We start from the raw sequence: 22,737 nt of genomic DNA, 5'->3' as shown, positions 1-22,737 counted from the left end.
CTTATGTGTTCAAGTTCTCTCCAGTTTCACATCTCACCAAAGGCAGGGTTTTGCAGCAGTTCCTCGGCACTGATGTTGCCTGTGGTAAACACTGAATCAGCAGCAGAGCAGCATGGTAATCCTCACTCCCAGCCGCACAGCCTTGTCCCTAACAAAGGCACAGCACATAGACTGCATGGTAACGCAGCTTCAGAGATTGTGCACCAAACCTGAGGGATCCTTTCACAGTGATTTGTCTCTGTTGAGAGGTGCTACGGGCAGGATTTGTCAATTTGTGCTGCTGAAAAAGAGTTTGGGCAGTACGGTTCAATGGGCACCAATTAAAACTACAGTCACCCTCTTTACTAAATAGCAGAAAGCAACGTCACTGCAGATAGGCTGGTGGGAATCTGATTGTTTTATTTTCCTGTTAAAAATGGTTCCTTATATATTGTAGAGGGGATTTTTTAAATTAATGATTTTTTTGCTAGGGAATCTACTGAAGCCCAAGTGATTGGTGCTGACATTAACAAATGAATCAGGGTAGTAAATTGTGCTTTTTTTCAGAAGGAAGGAATGAAGAGGAGCGTGCATTAAGAACTGTTTTTCATTCACTCTTATATGATTTTTTTTGATTTTGCTTTCCCTCTGAGTGAGAAGTGAATCAGAATCCAGGGAAAGGACTGTGACTCTATGAAAACATAGAGCTAATGCGCTAGATAAAAGCTATAAAAAAAATGAGAAGGAAATTAAGATGAAAAAAATAAAAAAAGAAAGTTAAAGAAATGCAAGGCTGGAAGACTGAAAATGTCGGTTAATAAACACTATCTGTGAAAGGCTCATAATATTTAGAAGGTACACTATGCATATATATTTTTATAGTTCTGTAATTATGAAGGCACTGGAGTTTAATTGTATTTTCATCCATAATAGGAAAGGGAATGTGGAGCACTTTAAAATTAAATAGCTTCAGTGTCTGAAGCATTGAAAATCACTGGGGAAGCTTGTCCAGCTCTAACGGAGGTAGTGGAATTGTGCCTGCCCAGCAGCAACTCTCGCTGGGCTGGAATTCCGTTCCTGGCTCTGCAGCACAAGGACAGCGTGTGTTAGCCAGGCTGCATAGGTGGCTGCAAGGAGCAGACTTCAGCAGCAGTTTACTACTTCACAGTATTTTTTAAACAATTGCTGGAAATGCCCTTCTCAAGCTTGCCCATTTGTACACTTGAAGCTGTGTGGTATGTGTACATCATGTACTCATTTACTCTACTTGCATTGCATTCCTGCATATCATTTCTGTTCACACATTAGCGTCCCTGCATTTCATTTTAATTTTTTGCTCTTCCAGTAGATGGTGTTTCATCTTTTTCTACACTGACATCTCTGAAAGAAAAGGAAAAAAAAAAAGCATTTTGAAGTGTTACGTGTGAAGCTGAAAGTATTTCCTGTTATTTGGAAGCCCTTCTTTGACCCATTTCTTTTCCCTTGCAGTGCCTGTCTTCAGCCTAGGGTTTAATTTCAAATGGCTTTATTTGACTATTTGCATGAAGTAGTTACAGTCGTCGGTTACAGGCATTCTTTGAGTACCGAGTGCCCGGATGTGTCAGCCTTACCTTCATTTGATGCTGTTTAGCCCTCTGATAGATTGCTGTGTATTCATCACCTAATAAATCCTGAAGAGAAGAAATTGAAATAGTGAAATCTTGGTAAGAAGCCAGCAGACATCTAGCTAGCTGTTAGCCTGGTAAAAAACCAGCTTTCTGCTGTCAGGATAAGCATTACCCTGACAGTTGCATCGGCTCTCAAGCCTCTGGATTTGTTTGCAATGAGAGATTTGTTGTGGATTTTTAACAAGGCTCCTGTGTGTGTGCCATGCTTAGTAAATATTGGCCTTCAGGGTATTTTTCAGTCACGCTGAATGGACTGTTAGTTTCCCCAAACTGCGAAGTGCAGAAAATCCGTTTCACTGGGGTTTTGTTGTTGTTGTTGTTGTTTTGGTTTGTTGGGAGGTTTTTTGGTTGTGGGTTTTTTTCTTTTATTTGTTTGTGTGTTTTTTTAATGATAGAGGTTGCATCACAACTGTACAAAAGAAGAAGAATATCACAAAGAGGATTGGGTCTGAGGAGCTGGGGAGGAGAGACCAGTGACTGTGTAATGTCCAGTTCTTAAATAAGTGACATTGCAAGTATAAAATTTCTGTTATAAAAATTATGAAACAATATTTTTATTTTATTAATGGTACCATGAACATGAAAATATGACAAATCACTAAAAAATGGCACCTTTTACCAGAATGTTGTAGTAGAAAAACATTAAAAAATTGTTAGATGTTAGACAGGATAATATAGAGAAATAGAGAAAATGAAAACAAAGTAGCATGTATCTGAACTCTATACATAATGTAATGTGTGACTAAAACAACAGTGAAAAAGAAATGGACATTGTGAGGGGTTTCAATGCCTTCCCATTATATAGTTTAATGTTTTGATAGCCAGTGGAGTTTAATACTACAATATTTCTAGTGCCCCTGTGAACTATTTCATCGATACTTTTTATGAGGTAATTTTAAATGAATATGAGCACTGGGATGAAGCTTTTTCATTTGAGCACGGTTTGTAAAAACAAAAAGCTTTCTGGGATAGTGTGACTATGCTGAAAGCAGCACTGCACCGATGTAGTCAAACTTTACAACACTCTAGTGATTTTTTTTTTTCAGCCACTGTGGTGAGGCTGTTCTAAAAGTCTCTATCAGTCATAGTGAAGTACTGCAATGGTTTGATCTCTTCAATATTCTGGAGAATGATAGTGTATGAGAATGATTTTTCTTTTTTATTGTCCTTATTTTAAGAGATGATGGAGCAATGAATTGAACAATAATTTGTTGAGTATGCACCCACTGTATGTATACTTTCATTATACATTTATAGAAGACCTATTGTTTTGTGTTTTCTGCTGGAGGCTAGTCTTATAAAAGAATAGTCTAGAATAGACTCAGTGCATGTGTTGTCCATTTGCCTGTCAGCAATAGTTTTGACAAAAAAAACAGAGAGTTTGAGTGACTGCTGGTCTGTCTTAAGGTATGGTAATGAGGCTAATTAGGAGAGATGAGAGCTGAACTGGATATGTGAAAGCAATTATCCGTGAAACTTTTGTCATGTTTTATCTTTATCAGATCTCTCTTTCTCTATTTTTGGCGTTTGCTTGTGACACGCAGAATGGAAGTATTTGAGGAGATACATATTTTAGAAAAACAAAGTTAAAAAAAGGGAGGCAGAGGGAAATTTATAGGAGAACATCTCATTATTAAACTGTACAACTTATCAGGGATATTGTAGATTAGCAGGAAAAGACCTTGCCTGTGTTATTCTTGTCACTTACATGAATTAAAATCAATTACTTTTTTAATAATGAATTTGCTAGACATCTACATCTCCTCTGTTCAGTGTACACTGTTTTGTTTGCTCCTTTTATGTTATGAGTAACTGCACCAAACGTGTTATTAAACATACTTAAAAGCATGCAAAGAGCACAAAAAGAGAGTGAAAATGCATTTAATTGTGAATTCTAAAAAGCTGAAATTTTCTCATTTCTGTTTTCAGAAGGTTAGTGTGATTTACTTTCAGACTGTTTCTTACAATCTAATACAAACCGATTTAAAAAGAAGCACTGAACAGAACAAATGAAAACCATGTGTCACAAGTCTTGATGAATCAATGCACATAATCCACAAAGAAAGAAGGTGATAAATGAAACTTGCACATTAATGAGACCATAACCAGGCTCAATTACTAGGCCTTTTTGAAGAGCCATAGTAACTTCACACATCTTTTTATGTTAGAGGGAAAAAAATTACATCCTCTGCGCTGTCTGCACACTCCTGCTTCTTGCACTATGTCGAAAGACCGTATACCTCTAATCCACTTTTAGAGAGACCATAATAGTAAAGAAAAACTGAGCTATATAAGGCATACTCAATGACTTTTTAAAAGAAAAAAATCTTGTTCATAATTTAGATCATTTTACTTGTACATTTTATGTGAGTCTACCAAATATGCTTTTAAAGTCATATTACAGACTGCAAGATGAATTTATCTTAGTAGTTCTCTCTTCTGAGCTTGCTAGAAGTATGGCAAGGAGTATAGTGAATACATGTGTAATAAAGATCAACACTTATTGCCCTAATATTTTTCCATTAAGCAGCATTTCTTTTTCTCAGATTTTGTTTTGTAGTACGTATGTTAAAAGCTTTGAATTTATTGCTAGCAACAACATTACACATGTCAGAGTGGCAGCACAAAATACTTGAGGATTGTGATAATAATCCTAAATCTTTCATGAAGGACTGAGTTGTATTTTGGGTCTGTAATCTCATTTGCTTTTAGCAATTATATGGGAAGTTGCTTAATCTCAGATATAGCCGTGCCTGCTTGCTACTGTAAGATCTCCGTGTTCTGTAAAGCACAGCAGACTATCGCTGCTATCAGTACTCACTTCCTCTCTTTCCCTTGCATTCTTCATGCACACATGTACACACACAAAACCACTTTATTCTTTCTAGGGGACAAAGACAGTAAAAGGGGTTTATTGCAGATTGTAAGCTGTAGCCATTAGCTTCTTTGATAGCTTCTACTGAGCTTTAGTAAAAAGGCTCCTTTTACCTCCAGGAGAGAGTTCAGAGAACTCCTCTTTCCATTGGCTTTTATGTGATGGAGAAAGATGAAAAAACATGGCCCACAGTCCACAGGAATAATATTAATAAAAATATTGTTGATAATTGTAATAGTAATAATAACAACAAACAAACAAACAAACAAACAAAAACCAACCAAAATACCCAAACTAAAACTGACTTGTCAGCTTTCTGTAGAGCAGGAATAAGGAAATGACCACAAAAACACCCCTTTCACTCATCAGCAGAAGCAGTGTTAGAAGCAAAGGACCTCTTCCCATGCATGGTGCCCTTTCTCACTGTAGAATTCAAATTTGGTATTCACAATTATAAAGATCTGGAATACAGATTTGTGCAAGGGGAAAATCTGAAAACAGTCTTTAGTTCGTTTATCTGTTACCTATGAGCTTGACTAAACAGAAACACCTCATATGCATTCCTAATCCCTCCTCATCTCCACTCTACTGACAGTCTGTCGTATTATGCATGGCTGCTCATTAGTATAAATTTACAAAGAGAACAAATGTGCTGGTCTCCCATGTCACTGGGAGGAGGACTCAAAGTCTTGCGAGCCTGTACCACAACTAAATAATCTAAAGAAGTAATTTATATACTTCACATAGTTACAGAAGCTAACCTTTGTTTTTAGTGTGTCTGGATGTCTTTACCATATTTTCCTGAACAGTTGACAATGTGGTGTATAAACACTTAAAACATTTTATTGTAGTACCACACTGTTGCAACAGGTTACCTATGGTACTCGTAATGAACAGGTTACTAATGAAGTGTCATTTCCTTGCCTTATTTGGTTTGTGTTGCAACCTTAATTATATTTTGATTTTAGAATAAGCTCTCAAAGTAGTGTACAGGGATTTGGCCGCACGACTTGCATTAACATTAATCAAAATCACGTGTCTGAATTCCCACCACACTCCAAATGTACCCTGGGATTGCTGATGGGGATTGTGTGAAGGGAGTGCATATGCAATAGGTTTCGCCACCGGCTTTTTTTTGTTCTGAATTGCATTCCTGCTCTTCATACCTGAAATAAAAGATGGCATGGAATACTGAAGCCCTTTGTTTGCAGGCTGTGTCAGTGAGGACAGTGACAATTCATGTTTCCTTACTTTAATCCACATGAACCCAGCTTTTGCTGAGAGGCTGAGGTGGTAACTGTAACCCAGGGAATCAGTAATGTCTTTCAGGGAACTGCAGGATTTTGAACCTGAAGATATGAGGCTGGTTGAGATAAAATACAGCTTCATCTCTATCATCATCTTCTGTGGCAACTAAGGCTTTGTGAAAAATGGTGACTTTTTATCAGTGATGTGCCTGGTCTTAGAGTTTTGCATTCTTCTGTGTTTTCCTGTTCCTAGTTGCAAGCAACGCGTCAAATATTACTCTAACACAGGGGAACTGTTTCAGCAGTTCTTGCTGTCCCAGTGGAGGCAATGCCTGAAGTTCAGTGAGATGGCCTGCTCAGAGGTCCTCCTGACTAATTGAAGTAGGCTCTGGGAGTTAGACTCATTTTGGTATGGTTGGCCATGAATTGAAGAGTTTTTGTCATGAGTGTATTCTATATGCTTTGGTGGCTGGTTGTCACGGATTCAGAGACAAGACTGTATCATGAGTTTAATACCAGAATGCCTCACAGAACCAAAATAAAATCATCACTTCTGGCCCTCTAAAGTTTCTACATTAAAAATAAATTTTAAAGAAGGCTACATGTATTGATCCAGTACCAAACTCAAGAGAGTTTCTGTCTGAGAACTGGAGTCAGTAAAACACAATTGTTTATATGTTGATCATGGTTATAAGTTGCGTTTTTTCAGCTATGTCTTTGCTGTCTTCTTTGAAGGATTTTTAAAGAAGAAAAAATAAAAGATGACCATTTATGTCTAAGCTAATCCATGCTTTGCATCAGAAAAAACCTCCAGGAAAAAAAACCCAACAAAACCTGAAGCTTCCTTGAATATCCTGTCTTGGAATGATGGGTGCTGAGTGATTGAAAAACAGGAAAAAGGTGTTTAATTTACTGAATTTCAAACCAATTACCTCATAAAATAAATAACAACTTTCCATAATGTTTTCCCATTAATCCATATATGTAATGCAAATAAATGAATAAGAAGTTTCATATCCTCCAAAGTTTACAGTGATTCCACCACAACAAGACAAACAGTTTCTATCTATGACTCATTGATTTGGTGTAGCACCCCAAGACTCATTTAAAAAAAATACAGTTACATCCCTTTGGCTGCCTGAGGCTCTAACATTTAATAAAAGCAGAGCCCCAGGCATTTTCTTAATTTTTGTCTTAGCTCCAATCTTGGAAAAGCTTTTGGATGTGCTTGACATTACACAGGTGAATCAGCTCATGAAAATAAATTAGATCTCTCCCATGCTTAAAATACAGTACAACTTTTTCTTTCTTTTTTTTTTTTTTTTTGTACGAGCAAGGCTTCTCTGTGCTGCTATAAAATTAGTTCTTATTTCTACTTTATCTCATTCAGTTGCTTTCTTTGCTATGTATTCTTTTTTAAACTAGCACTTTTAGAGATAAAGTGTTCCCACTGTGGCATTGGCTAGAAAAAGAGAAAATACGTATTTGCAACTTGTATGGCTCCAGCAAAAGTGCTAATAAAGGTTGCCTTAATCCTAGAATCCAACCGAAAAACCATTAAAATTGTTAATGAACAAACCAAAAGGTATTGTGTAATGTAACAGTTAAAGTAACACTTGTTTTCTGGCAATGATAGAAAGGATATTTTCATTTTTAAAAACCGTTTCAAAATCATCTTTCAATGTATAGCCCTTTTTAGTTTGCATCTGTCTGCATCATGAGCGATCCTTTCACCCCCTTTTCAAAGCCATATGAAGCTTGAAATGCAGGATAATTAAAACAAATCTTGAGTAAACTGTTTTGTGGAGATAGAAGTTTGATGGCTGAATATATTAAAAATTGTAACCAGATGTTGTGCAGAAGCCATAGTAGTTTAAAGATCATGAGCTTTTTCTTTTTTCTTTTTTTTTTGTATGAAGCAAAAATATTCTAATTGAAGTTGTCAGCAGGAGTGAGACTAATATGCCTGTATTTGATTAAATAATAGTTTATTTAACATTCAGTGTGGCCCAAAATTGGCTGAGACTAAAATACAGAAAGTTCTTACTGTATTTTTTTGTATTTAAATAGTATGAAAAGTAAACTTAGTTAATGTTAACATCTTTGCTTGATATTCCCAACTGTTATATTATTTGTCCACTTCTTTGTTTTGTATGCTCTGCTATCCATTGCACACACATTTTCTTCCGATTTTCTCATTAACTGGTTGGTTAATGGAAGAAATGGAAAAGGAAAGATGGGCAATAAAGTCTGGAATGCACTAGTTGATCAGAATTACTACTGAAATCTGTTAGAATTTAAAAGCATAACAAAAGCATTATTCCAACATCCCTCTTTGCTAGTCCATGCAAAGCACAGAATCTCCAGCAGACATGTTAAGGGATATACATGCATGAAAAGGGTTGTGTGTTTTAAAAATACTGGAATATTGAAATATGTGCAGTAGATTTCCTGGCAGTTATTTACTCTATACAGGATAGCAGTGTTTAAGGGATAAACTCTGAAGAGGTAGTGGCTGAGATTCTTTCACTAGGTGATTGCTAATTTTTTCTACTGCTTCACTAATGAACATAGTGATGTCTTCTGAAGTCAGATACTGAGATTCTTTCCATTTTTGCGGTATTACTTTACTTCTTAAATAACCCTATAATCTTACGGGACGCTGTGCATAAACAAAGGGGGATCCCCATCTTGCCTTCTGTGAGTAACTGCTGTTACAACCATAGGAATGTCATTCTCACTCTTTGTAGCTGTTTGGCCTTTTGCGTGAGAAGGGACAGTGTGACTCATGATCCACAGACTGCACTGGGTTTAAAATTGACCCATAAACGCGTGAGTTGCTTGGCTCATTGCTAACATGTGCGTGTGTGTTTGTGTGTGTGTGTAAATACTTCCTGCAGGAACTCTTCAAAATGAGGACCGGTATTTTTAAGGCTGATACATCTTTAAAATGGCTCATTCTAGTTGTCTGATATTGCCAACAGTAGGGTTTCCCAGTGTTTCCTTTGTCCCTGCCATGGGAGCAGCACTCTTTAGGAGCCACCACAGCACCCTCTGGGGCTGGCAGCTGATGGTGACAGTCCTGCCCAACTGCGCCGTGCACTGCCCAGCAGCTTCCTGTCCCTTCTCCTCTGTACCTGGGACTGCACCCAGTCCTTTGAGCAGCGCTGATCTCTGCTGCTCCTACAACCTGCCAGTAAATAGTAGACAACGCCAAATTTGTAGGGAGATTACAACATTCTGTAGGAAACTTGTATTGCATTACAAGGCCATTAATCACTGAAATGTAGTAGAAATCACAGCCCTGGCTGTGCAGACCGTCTGTGCTACAGTACTAGGCCTGTCATTCCTGAAATGCGAAATTATGCAAGTCATCTTCAAGATAAGTCTACCATGTCTGCCCTGGTAGTGCCACACATATGACAGGGCTCCAAAGGTAGGTCACAAGACCATAGTATAATCAGCCAAGAATTGCCCTTACCATAGCAAAACCCAAATTCAGTGTGGTCAGTTTTTAATTTTTTTCTTTTCTTCTGTGTCTAAGACAGACTGGCATCAAACCAGCACTAACTCTGTAGGTCTTCTACTGTCTTCTGCTCTCCTTGTGCTTTATGCGATAGGTGGAGTTAACCGGGTATGAAATGGGAGAGGATTTGAATTTGATTTGGCAATGGAAGAGTTAGGTGCAAAATACTGATTTGCTGAATGTTGTGGCTAAGTTGCTTCTCTTTGCACTGCTTACAGTAACTTCTGGAAGCTGTTCTCTCATTAGCTCAGACAGCTATTAATAAGGGAAACAGGGCCCAGTATTTATATGCTACTAATTATTTCTGGGAGGTATAATTCATTGGGAATTGCAACCTGATTTTGGAAAGATCTTTTCATATTAAAATCCATACATGTCACATCCACTTACATATGTGGGTATTTTTCAAAAGAGCAATACTCCCTCTGTATCGTGCCTAGATTTACAGCCTGCTTTAGAGGGTCCAGGACGCTGGTCATAGTCAGGTAGCCTTGGCAGCCATCTCAAAATCTCCTCAAAGAGGTTGTTACTGCATGAATCATTCAGTGTTCCCCACGCCTTCCTCATCTTCCTGCTGATTTTACTATCAGGATTTGACAGCCATGAAGTTTCCACAGTCATGTCCATTTCCATATGACTAGCCACTAAGGTGTGAAATCCTAGTCCATGACACAGAACCAAAAAATGTTTCCTATAAAATATATGTAGGAAATAAAGGCCCTTCTCTTTTCAGTTCCTGAAAGAGGGCTTTTGGCAAAGATGCTGATGAAATGGAACGTTATTTTTTTCTCCTAGAGAAAAAGCATGTCATTATAAATGTGCTCCTTTCTGGTGTACGTATTTTTCCTTCCCACTTCTAAAGATTCCAGTAGGTGATAAAGATAAAGAAAGGGAGTGAAAACAATTTGACATTCATTGTTAAAGAAAACCTGTATTAAATTGAAAAGTGAATTCTTAAGAGTGTCAGAGTTTTTGTTCTGTCAGTAAGACACAAATGGCTTTGAATATAGACAGTTCACAAATAGCAGCTATGATTTCATACAGTGTGTCTAAATATAAAGGTTTCTTTTTATTTCAAAATTGTGTACGTGGGCCTTCTGCTGGCTGATTTCAAAATCAGATGAATTGTGATACAAGCAGGTGGAAGGTAAAAGAGAAACTGTTTCCTGACATTTTTTACCTAAAGTCTGAAAAATTGACTTGTAGAACAGGACCAGTCAGTTCCTCCTTGAGTCTGTGTCCACGATGTGCACATAGCACATGAAGACATGTAGACAGTGCAGTGGTCTTTGCCTCAGTTACACATGGATGCAGCCACAGCATCATGAGCGAGGTTGCAAGAGCTGTTTCACTGATGCCACTTCAGAAAGGAAGCAGAGGGCTTGTTTTACAAGGCATTTCTGCGCAGTCAGATTCATTTAAGAACACTCCAAAGGTTCTGAAAAATAAGGTAACTGTGGGCTGGCAGGACAGTTATTGCTATGCCTCTCTTCAGCCCCGTGCCTGATTTCTTGAAAGCTATTTTTCAGTTCTTCACAGCACACTGAACTGAAGCCTGAGTGTGTGACAGGATGGGTACATTTTGTCCTCGACATGCAGAACTCCTGGAAAACCCCGCTAAGTTACGTGCTTGTCTCATACTGCTCATCAGGCTTGTGCCATTTCAGAGAATGACTGCCCCCAGCAGTAGGCTCTCCCTGCCACTTGCATTAGAGGCAATTCCTTTGGTGAAATGCAGCCTGGTTCTGACAATGCAGATTTTGAAGCTGGTGTCTTAAGCAATTTAAGAACCACCTTCTTAATGGTAAGAGAAAAATTAGACTAGGGCTGCTGGAAGCACTGTTGTGCCATAACAGTATTCTCTCTGGGCAGATATGAATGAGTATAGAAGAACAGAGGGCATACCCACTTCTAAGGATGCAGAGGCAGAAAAAACCCAAATCCTTCTTGAATGTTCTTAAGATAAATATTGTTTGTTGTTTGGTTTTTTGTTTGTTTGTTTGTTTGTTTTTTTCTAAATTATTCCCCTATTAGATGATTCTCCCAAACTAAAAAGAAGAGGTTAAAGCAGTTTGGTTAATGAGGTTAAGCCTGATTAGTAAGGGATTCAGAGAATTCCTTTGTGGACACCAGTTACTATGACTTTCCTTTTTCTTGTGCTTTTACATATGCCTACTCCCTCTAGTATTGTGTAAGGAAACATTTGTTTTTCTTTTTTTTTCTCTCTCTCTCTTTTTTTTTTTTTTTTAACCTTGTGTTCTATCACAGATTTTAAGGTCTCGAGTCATTATGCTGTGACTCTGCCTTGAATTCCATGAAATGTTTCCTATCAAACTAGGATACCATATGCCCATGTTGGCCTAAAATTCACGGTGCATCATGTACCCGAAATAGAAGCTGGTAAAGATTCTTCAGAGATTGTGTTCACTTGTTCCAAAGACCTGGTTTGTTTATGGAAAGGATGCTTGCAGTACATAAACACTATTTAAGGAGAAATGTCTCCAAAATGTAGAACAGTTGTTCTCTTCTTCTCATCTTAATGGTATTTTTAAGGAAAAAACATATACAACACCGTGTATTGACTCTCATTTACAAGTAAGCACTAGGATCTTGATAGGAAAGAGCAAGCAGTGAATAATTTTTGTAAAACATACATTAGATACTTTACTCAGTTCCTCATAAACATTCTGAAATTATTTAGAGTTAAATTTAAAATTTAGGTTTCTCTGTTTTTAATAACTGTACAGTTTTACTGACTCCAGTCTGTAAAATTTGGTCTGCTCTATTCTAATTAATACTTTTTATAGTCATGAAATTTTAAAATATTTTCTATTTCAACGCAAATGAATAGCAATTAAGGCTAAAATGGATAGAACTTAATAGAACAGAAAAGTGACAAGCAATCTACAACCTCTCACTGAAGAAAGTTTTGCAGAATTTTTGAGGCTGGAAGGCAGCTCTGGAGATCATCTACTCCAACCCCACTGCCCAGAGCAAGGTCAGCCAGAGCACAGTATTCAGTTCTATGTCCTATCAGTTGGGAGTATCTCTAAGGACACACACTCCACAGCCTCTCAGGGCACTCTCGAGTTCAAAAACCCTCACAATAACAAAGTTTTTCCATTATGTTCACATGAAATTTCCTGTATTTCAGTTTGTGCCTTTGCCTCTTGTCCTCTCACGGAGCACCACTGAGAAGAGCATGGCTCCGTCTTCTTTCCTTCCCCCATCAGGTACATATTGATAAATCCCCCTTAGCCTTCTCCTTCAGGTTGCACATTCCCAGCTCTCTAAACCTCTTCTTGTATGACAGATGCCTGAGTCCCTTAATCATCTTTGTGGTGCTTCAGTGGACTCTTTCCGATATATTCAGGTATTTCATGTACTGGGGGACCCAGCACTGGAGACAGTGCTCCAGGTGTGGCCTCACCAGGGCTGAGCAGAAGGAAGGATCATCACCTCCCTTGACTTGTTGGCAGCTCTTTGCCTAGTGCAACCAGGAGGGACTTGGCACTTTGAGATGGGTCAGCTTTAACAAAACCCAAAAAAATATGGAGGTGTTGTTTTGGGGTTTTTACTCCTCTTTTCTTTTTCAGGAGCTACCTCCCTAAGTGAGTGCTGGGGTTGATCACAGTTCTAGTCCATTCTTAGTTCCTAAAGCTATCAAAAAGGAAGCCATCAAATATTTTTACTCGAAGTGGGATCACAGGACAAAATATGATGATTATGTTAGAACTAACCATTTAGACACAAACTCTACCTTATTGTCTTGTTAACTGGAAGTGTTTGGAATGGATTGGATTAGATGAAAATGTCCATTATAAAAAGGCCACTAATTTTCAATATTTACCACACCGTGGTGTCTGGGATACCACAGTTTCTCCCTAAGCTCACAATAGGAAATAACTATGGTAATTGTGTGGTATGGGTTGGCAAATGTTGATTTCTCTGAATGGAAGTCATTCTAGAAACAGCACGTAACAAGATCTGCAGCAAGACTGCAGTCCTAAGTGTACTGAAAATAATAGGTGGACATAGTCTGCTTTGGATCCCACCCTAGGAACAGCTTTCTCATGGGGACTGCATGAGACTCAAATTATAGTTACTTCAGTTCCTGAACAAGTATGTGAGCTACAGCTGCCCGTATGAAACATTTTCTTGTTACATTTTTTCTTTAAATGAAATTAATAGTCCTAAGGGGAATTTTTTTAAAATACAAGTAACAGGTAAATGTTACCTCACCAATTTTCGCCAAGGAGTAGACACCTAATTGACATTTCCTCTCTGAGTCCTGAAGACTTCTATGTAAACTTTAGATCCTCATTTTTTTAAAAAATCCTTTGAATTACAAGTTATTCTTCCAGTATAGTTTCCAGATTTAGGAGTGCAAATTTGGGAGGAGGTAGGTGATCAAAAGTCAGTGGGACTGAGGCATCTAAGACTCTTAATGGCTTTTGAAATTTTTACCCCTGAGGAGCTTTTCCCCTGCTGATTTTGGCAGCCCTCAGCCAAAATCTACAAATGAGAGTTCCTCCTCTCAGCTGCTGGCCTTCTGAGCCATTTTCTGTATAAATAGAGATCACGTGGGCTTTAATAAGGTCAGGGAATGTTTTTTAAATGTCTGTGATTTTTTTTCCTCAAAACTTAATTTTGCCCATCTGATTTCTGTGGAAGTGGGAACAGCTGCCAGAAGCTGAGAACTCCAGCAGCTTTGTGCTCACGCTTGCAGCAGAGCACTTGTGGGATTGGGACCCTCAATTACTATCACATGTAGAGTTACATATTGGCTCGTAGCTGAGATCTGCAAAAGCAGTCTATTGCTCCTGCCATGTCAAAGTTGGGGTGTTTAAGGAAGTATGGACATAGCTTTGCTCCAGGTTTGTCGGTTCATTTAATGAGTGAGATTACTTCATAAGAAGGGATACATTGAGTACCTTTTTGAGCATAAATCCTCCGGTATTGATGCCTAAACTTAAGCACCTAATTCCATGTTTAGGCACCTTCAAAAATGACTCTTTGTCTCAGAAAGTCAGTCAGTTTATAGAAAAGTCTAACTATAGATTTAGATTCACCATTTGAGACAGCAAGGGTTGGGTAGTTTTGCTTAGTGCCAAGAAATAAAAGAGTCAGAGGCATTTCCAGTTTTCTCAATGTCTCTTTCAGCATGCTTGTTTCTGAGAATACTACTTTTAGCCAGTTACTTATCAGTAGAAGAGTAGTCTAATTTTGTACATTTTTTACCATTTTATGTTGTGTTTCTAACTTGAAACTAAAATGCAAGAGACTGATAATGACTTAGATTTGTTCTCTAACAAAAGCTGAGTGCGTTTGGAAGCATACGGTGATTGGGAAGGAGCAGCGATCTGTGTGTGCGAGCGCTGAGGTTTCAAGCAGCCGTTCAGCATTGGAGCTGCTGCATGAATCTGTTGGAGCAACATGCAAGCAGAGAAAGACTTAGGGGCCGGGATCGCAGTTCCCAAACCAGGCTCCCTCTGTCCTGTTTCTGAACACTATGTGTCTACCTAACCATTTTTTTGTAGGTAATATTATTATTCCAAAATTGGACTTCTTTTTTAATCTTATTTTTGAATGCTTCCTATAAATACTGTTTTAAAATTGCTTGAGTAGTCAAGCTGATTTAGAAAAGCGGGAAGATGTTTATCCAGCAACTTAGCAATTTTTACAGCAGTACCTAAAAAGGACTGATAAAACCTGTTGAGATACTAACTCCATAATTCTGGGGAAAATGGTGAAAGATGCTGCTGGCAGCTGTTTACTGTGTTAGGTTAGAAACTGTGAAAAGATAACAGGACACAAGTTTAGGCAGACTTTATTTTAAAGACTTGCGAGCACACCTCAACAGAGGTAATGCGTTACCTTGAGCCGAGCTACAGGAGGAAGGGAGAAAAATGGTGCTACATGGGGGGAAAACAAAGACAATCAGGGCTTTCTTCTTGAGCAGCTGCAGCCAGTTCCACTAATGGAAGTGCAAGAGCAGAAACTGGCAGCACAAGGTATGCGTTCGTTTTTACAGATGGCAATGCAGACAAGTTGGTAATTGAGAAGGAAGTGGTGTACGTGAGCTGTTTGACGGGGGACAGCCCATTACAGTACTTTCCTGTGTAATTGACTCGGTGAGTTATTGGAGGCAGGATTTCTATTCCTCTTGAATAGGTTTCAGTTGCAGTAAAGTGACATCATTCTTGTGCGGGAAATGCAGGTTTCCAGGTTGCTTTTTTCCTTTTTGCTATTGGTGTTAATAAAACCTTAAAAATAAATGTTTGGGTTGCTTCCATGGAAGTATCTGTCATAGTGCTGGTAGTCTGTGGCAAAATACACCAGAAGCAAGCTCATACCCCATAGTGTGCTAACTGCTGTTTAAGGCACTGGAAGAGATTTAATGATGATCACCTTGTGTGAATTGAAGGCTAAGGCCATAAAAATACATTATATCTAGTAAAAGACAGTTGAAGTCAACTGCTTTCTAAAAAAATTATACTTTGTGAAGAATGATTAAATAAATACTTAGATCTTTTTAAACCAAACTAACATACAGTTTTACCCGAAAATATCTTTTGGTGTTCATTACAAATGCTTCATATAATTAATATGTGGTATAAATACATAAATAATAATACACATAAATAAATATATATGTATCTATTTAGTCTGTGTGTATGTATTTGGCCCAACAGAAGATCACGTGCATTTTTAACACATAGTGTTTAAAAATTAACTATCACTAACTGTGACAAGGAAGTCTAATCAGCAGAAAAAATTTCGTTTCATATTTGTGCCACTGCAGATCTTGAGGGGGAAACTGTGAAATTACCTCCCATACCTGTTTGGACTGCAAGAAGATATAGTTAGAACTACATAATTTCCACTGATAAATTCTTGAGTGAATGAAAACTGATAAATCATTGTAAAGTGCATTATGATTATTCAAGTGATCCCATAGTTGCATATGGCCATTAACAGATGTTGGGAGTGATGGCAAATTCCTGCCTTCGGACCTCAGGCTCTGGCCTCAAGGTGGTGTCCAAAGCCAGGTCCCTTCCAGCACAGTGGCAAAGGTTGGGTGAACTATAGCTTCAGGGAGGATGTAAAGGTGAGGGGGTGAAGAGTTCCAACAAGTGATTTAATGGCCTCTTTTCATAGCTGCGTTTTTCTTAATTTAATAATGTATTTTGATCAACCATTGTTTTACTTTGGCAGAAATCACAACATCCTAAACTAGTATCTTACTAAATCATTCTTGCTCAGTAAGACATAAAAAGATTGTAGTTTGCTGCCTGTTTTTTGGGGTGGAGTTGGGGTTTTTTTTTAGTAGTGAATGCCATGTCTCTAAGGTAGCTTTACAAAATACAGGGAAATACTTCAAATGCTGGGACAAAATCTACTCCTCTTCATTTTTGCTGCTGATAAAAAAATAATTGCAGTTTACATGCACATTAAAATATTTACTCTCCCTAAGGGATCAGGGGTAGGATTCTGAAAGGCTGCGCTAGCAGTAATGTTTAATTTACTGTCTGGGGTTTTTTATCTCTCTAAGACCCCCGTGATTCCTCTCACTAAAAGTTTATAATACAGCATATATCATGCAAAAATGCTGTCACAATATAACATTACAAATTCCACTAAACTTTTTATATGAATTAAGTCTGTAATTTTGACTTTCCTCTTGGCATTTTTACTTTCTTTCTACCTTGTTTTTCCTAACCTCTTTCTTATGCATCTTTCAAATACAACTCTTTAATGCAATTGTTCTTGAAAATGTCTTAGATGAAGAGTTTGGATTTGGCACATTAAATTGACTTAAAGAGGCATCTGCTAACTAATAGTTAAGGTTGAAAACAACTTCTGTTTTAAAACTCTACTTTTTGTGTTTCTCTTTTTCTGACAACTTATGCTTTAGGGATGAAAATTTGCTGTGCCTGGTCTATTCCTGAAAGCTGTCCAGGTTATAAAGGGAAGAAAACCAGTGATTTTCTTTTAAATTTAGACATAGTTACAGCAAAAGCAACTAAAATTTTAAAATGTGAAACTTTACAGAGACATAGTTGTGTCTGTTTTCATAGCTGAGAGATAAAGCAGTTTTGACTAAACTGATGCAGAGAGGTCTGAGTGCCTCTGCAGCCAAAAGAAATGAGGGCTGAAAGATGCCTTTGCCATCTTAAACAGAAGCAAGTAGCACTTACTCCAACACCCAGATGCTGCCTTGCTCCATGTTTTAAACTTCAATTAATCTGAGCCTCACCAAAACTCAAGATAATCTAATAACTCCTTATATTAAGAGAACAAAACAGGAATGACCTAGCAGGTGTGAAACAAGAAACTCTTTCATACTCACGGCAGTGCAAACACAGCAAAAACAAATGCAACCACGAATGCATTACACTGTTTTTGTGAGCCCCGTGGTAGCAGCTAAACGATTAAAGGTATGAGACCAGCTGCTTACAATTGTTCCTCTCTGCAGTAAGTCACCTGGCTCATACTGAACCGAGTGTGCAGGTTTCCTGGAGTTCCCATTTTAGACCTCCCATGTTGCCAGAGAGCATCCAGAGACAGCGTTTTGCCTTTTTTTTTCAGTGAGACATATATGGTTGTATTGCCCGCCTTCATTGTTAGAAATATGTCAGGCATATGCTTATTCTTGGGAAACATTTATGATTTCTCTGCACCTTGTGTTATGGAGCCATGATTACAGTGTGCTCTCTTTCTAGCATAGTAGGGAGGCCAGAGATGGTAAAAAAATCTACTCAGGCTTCATCATATTGTTGTTTTGTGATGGGAAAGTGAAAGTAATCAGCAATAAGATAAGTTTTGTTGTGTCCAAAACCAGAAGGGTGATGCAAGAAAAATGCTTGGCTGCTGCTTGTACAGCCTATTTGAGTTTCTAAAAGCATCTTCTGGCAGAAATTTTGAAAACAGGATGAATTTGGCACTAGCAGAGTGTCAGGCACTGTTGCTTAGTCTAGCTAGCTAAAAAGTCACAGTTCCTGAGCAGTGTTTTTGGCTGTGCTTTATAGTATATATTTTGCTACATGAAGTTCTATTGAAATAAAAACTGAAAATTCAGTACATTTTAAAATACTTTTTGTATAATATGGAGTGTAGTGATGCTTCTACACGGCTACAAAGTTTAAAATAATGTGAGCTGTAGAGTCAATCTTTTAAAATCTAAAGCAGTTTTTATGAAAAAGAAGGACCTGATCCTGGCAAGACGTCTGAGTGAATTACTTGTTATGATGTTCTCTGCTGGTTTATTGCTTAGCAGAAAGCACTCCTAATAATTGCCTTGTTTCAATTAAGTATTGATAACTAGTGAAAATCATTTAAGGAGTTAAAAAAAAATTGGGCATTTGGGCTTGAAGCTGTGTATACCAAGTTTCAGACTTGTTCAATTTGAAACGGTCAAGATATGAAACCATAAAAAATGTGAGTAAATATTCTGCATATCAAGGGTTGTTATGCAATTACATGCTTTCAGCATGGTTCTTACTGAGGGAAAACAGTTAGTAGAGAGTTCTGCAGCACATATTCAGTGAATAATTGCAAACTTTCATAACTTAGCTACATAAAAATAATAATCCACTTGTTGCTTTGCTACTACTAAAATAGTAAAATGTGTGCATATTTTTTTTTCCCCAGAGCAAAGCCATTCTGACTGTAGATTTGTTAGAAAGTTATCTGAAAAACTGCCACCGCCCCCCAGTTTTGGCCAATCTCCAAATTATAAACAGCTGAACTGATTTAAATAAAGTTTTCAGTACCAAAAAAGTAAAAAGAAAAAAAAAGGTACATCTGGGCTGACAAAAAACGTGTGCCAAGTTTCAGCCTAATGTGATTTGAGACAACTGTGATATTAAATGCCCAGACTTCGGAACTGGAATGGAAAAGAGACAGGCTCTTTGCAGCGCTGGCCCCTTCGGGATCTGGGATTGTACTGTAGTGGCTATAAGGCACCAGATGATTAGAGCTTGACTTAGTAGATACATATTTTAGTTATTTAAACCCTTTTGGCTTACTCTACCAAGGATGTACAGGAAATTTGCAGTGATAACTCCAGCTAGTGCTAGGGCATTGATCACAAACGGAACATTTTTTTCTGTGGCCATGACTGGTCGTGTTGACTTAATGTTACTGGGGCTGATTTAAGAAATTAACTGTGGTAAGTAAGCTCACATTAAAAAAAGAGCAAAAGCTTTCCTAACATATTTCTTGAAAATGCTGGCTAGGGTAGTGCTTAGCAGAGCACTTGAGTGCATGGCTGCATTTTATGGGGGCTGTGGGCCATAGCTGTTGCGCAGACTTTGCTGGATTTGAGCTCAAGTACCTGTTTCTTTGTGAGACTACTCAGAAAAGCAGCAATATTGGCCAGTATTATTGACTTGTACAAAAGCTGAGTATGCAAAGCCAAACAGACTCATGCAGAAGTATCATCACTAACAGTAGAAGTATAACTGTTGGTTAACATTTAGCAACAAAAATTTGTTTAAGATAAGAGGATTACAGGCATTGTAGGCTTTTAAAAAAGCCCTCCATTTTTTCTTGCAGACATCATCAAAATTTCTGAGGTATATTTATGACAAGCGGGTCCATTCTGTGGTTAGTGGCTTCTGGGAGTCAAGAATATTGAGTCCAATTCTGCCACAGTCCTGTTTCGTGGCAGGAAATACATTCTAAAGCTGTATGTCCCCACTATAAATATCTGTTTCATAACCAAAATGCTCAATAAAGTAACAGTGTTTAAGTTTTTCCAGAGATGGTTTGATTCTTCATTTATTAGTATATGTAAGCTATGTTGAAACACTTTGGTATTGAAATAATCAATGTTGATTGTCCTATAAGGTCCTTAAATAATATGGAAATAAGAGAAGGTAACGAAAAAGATCAGATGCAGCACTTAGAACAGCACAAAAGTCAAATTTACATACTTTGCATTAAATTGAGGGAAGGATATTTTGCTGGACTACTTCGACATTTTAAACAGATAAATAGTTTGTAAATAGTAAATAAGCAGACCTATTTTGATACATATAGCTATTACTATGTATTTTGTAAATTGCTGTCAGCTATAGTCATTGTAATATTTCATTGCAACTAATGTCCATTTTGAATCAGATCTTTCTTTAAAAAAAAGAGAGAAAATGAGTTGCTTTTGACAATGTTTTAAAGACATGCTAGCACCATAGCATTCAATGAAGATTTCAGTGTAATTATACCTTCTGTCCCTACTCAGATGTATAGAAATGCAGCATATAAACTAGACCACTCTATGTTTTAATAGTCTTTCATTACTTTGTAGAGGGTATTTCCCAAATTCAAGGAACACAAACAGAAATAAAAGGATGGAAAGACTGACTCAGATTAAGACTCCACTTGGTTAATACACCACACCAAGAAACTATAGGCCAGCAGACAAGAAGTAGGAATGGAAAGGAACAGTTCTGCAGTTATAGCTGAATCCTGGCCATGTACAGTCATTTCCGCTTGGAAACTTCTCACCCTCCAAGTGGACCAAATTGGGATTAGTCTAGTGAGGCTTTTATTGTACTCTTATGGAAAATATTTCAGCAGCCAGGTGAAGCTAGGCAAGGAAATCCAGCCACAAAAAAGAATTGAGACCTTCAATGTACTTGTAGACGAGTGCACCTTTCCACGGCGAGTTGCATCTCATATGCACAACTAGTTAGATATTTGCTGAAGGACATCAACCACCATTTAGTTCTTCCCTTTGCTAAATTGAGAAAAATGTCATATATTACTGCTTCTGATTTAAGAGACAAAGTAGGGGATGATGTAAGGGGGTGAGAGAGAGATTATCTTGATGACAATCTTGATTTTATTGTATCACTTTAAAGTAGCACAACCTGCTGTACAAATGAAATTGTGTTCTTGGTTTAAAAGGGCAATTGTTAGCCTGACTTTGTGCTCACTAAAAACATTTCCCCAATCTTGTTAAATTATTGCACTCATTTCAGATTTTATGGCTGTGCAGCTTACCAGCCCTCGTTTCTTTACGTTTCATTCATTTTCCTTGTATTGATGATTAATGGAGGATGTCGAATGTTAGAGTGAGCAGGCATCAGCAAATGCAAGATCATAATTAGTTTAGCTGACGAGGGCCTCTGATAGCACTTGCATCTGGATGGAAAAATTACCCTATAGGGAACTGGCTGCTCACCAGGTCTTTTTAGTGATACATTGTGAAACACCCGATGAATCAAATGCCCTTTCAATGCCAAGAAAGTGTTCCAGTCTTGAAGCCAAAATTATGTCTGCAGAAAGCTTTCCATTTGAAATGTATCAGAGTACAATTATAACCATTGTATTTTTTTGGCATGAGCACCAGTCTTCTACAGTATAAACTAAAGTTAAATAAATTACTTAAATTTTACAAAACTCTGAAATTTTTACTTATAGTGTTAGTAATTTTTAATTTATAATAAAATTATTTTTCACCCAGACTGTTTTTTCCTGTACTTACTCATTCTTATCTTAGATGCTGAAGGTTTCGTATGGATTTTCTTCCTTTGCTAAAAGGGAACAGAGTTGAAATTCAGATTTTCTTTTCAGCAAAAGAATTCAATTTCCTGCTTATTAATATTTGTGCCTGCAAACACAGCCTGCCTTTTGTTTAAATGAGAGGTTTAATGAAATCATTATTCCATAGAAAAAATTTAACGAGCAATACTCATAAACGTGTCTACTTTTAAATATTCCTGGATCATTGTGAAAGCTGATGAATGCACAGCTCAGTCTGGTTAAAAATCAATTTGTATTTGCAAAAGTTGTAGTGTACCCTTCTTTGCCTGACTAAAATAAAATAAATAAATCTATCCGTCGACGAGACAGTGTTTTCTGGGGTTTCGAATGAAGCTCAGAAGAGGTCTCATTAAAGAATACTGTACTTTTATTTGTTCATAGTGGGCTAATAGAAGTATATGGTATCTTATACTGATTTCAGAAGTAAGTGGGAAAGACTGGAGCTGAATATCATGTATTAAATTAATAATGTATAATCTCTGTTAAAGGAATTAGTATGATGCAGGTACAGACTGTAATTAATTGAAGTAGTGATGTTTCAGAATTCTTGTTACCAATCAGACTTTTAAATCAAGTAAGCTAAAAAGAAATAATCTGTTGTGAAACCAGGAGTTTACGGAATGTTCTGTCAGCTTCCAAAGGGTTTCTTCAGAATTTGCTGTTTAGAAACCATCATTAAATGCACAAAACCTGAAGTTCAAAAAGTTAAAGCTGTTATTCTGAAAAGGCTTTGGTGTTTCACACACCTCATCCATCACTCTAGGGTTAATTATAATGAAAATCAGTGGTGCCTATTAAGCACAATTGAACCTGACCTCATTATGGGCAGTGTGGTTTTATACCGTCATTGTTGCCAGTCTAGAGACAAAACTCCTGTGTTGATTTGTCCTA

General features: G+C 37.5%; 1 protein-coding gene across 7 annotated transcripts in view; it reads left to right on the top strand.

The window, feature by feature from the left end:
- Nucleotides 1-22,737, top strand: part of TRPS1 (transcriptional repressor GATA binding 1) — a 210,431-nt gene that overhangs the window by 179,219 nt on the left and 8,475 nt on the right. The window lies entirely within an intron of this gene.

Source organism: Manacus candei, unplaced genomic scaffold (assembly GCF_025592945.1).
Source record: "Manacus candei isolate 608988 ecotype Guabito, Panama unplaced genomic scaffold, ASM2559294v1 h1tg000013l, whole genome shotgun sequence".
Taxonomy (NCBI): domain Eukaryota; kingdom Metazoa; phylum Chordata; class Aves; order Passeriformes; family Pipridae; genus Manacus; species Manacus candei.
Note: the sequence above shows the minus strand (reverse complement) of the source record. Positions and strands in the feature narration are given on the sequence as shown.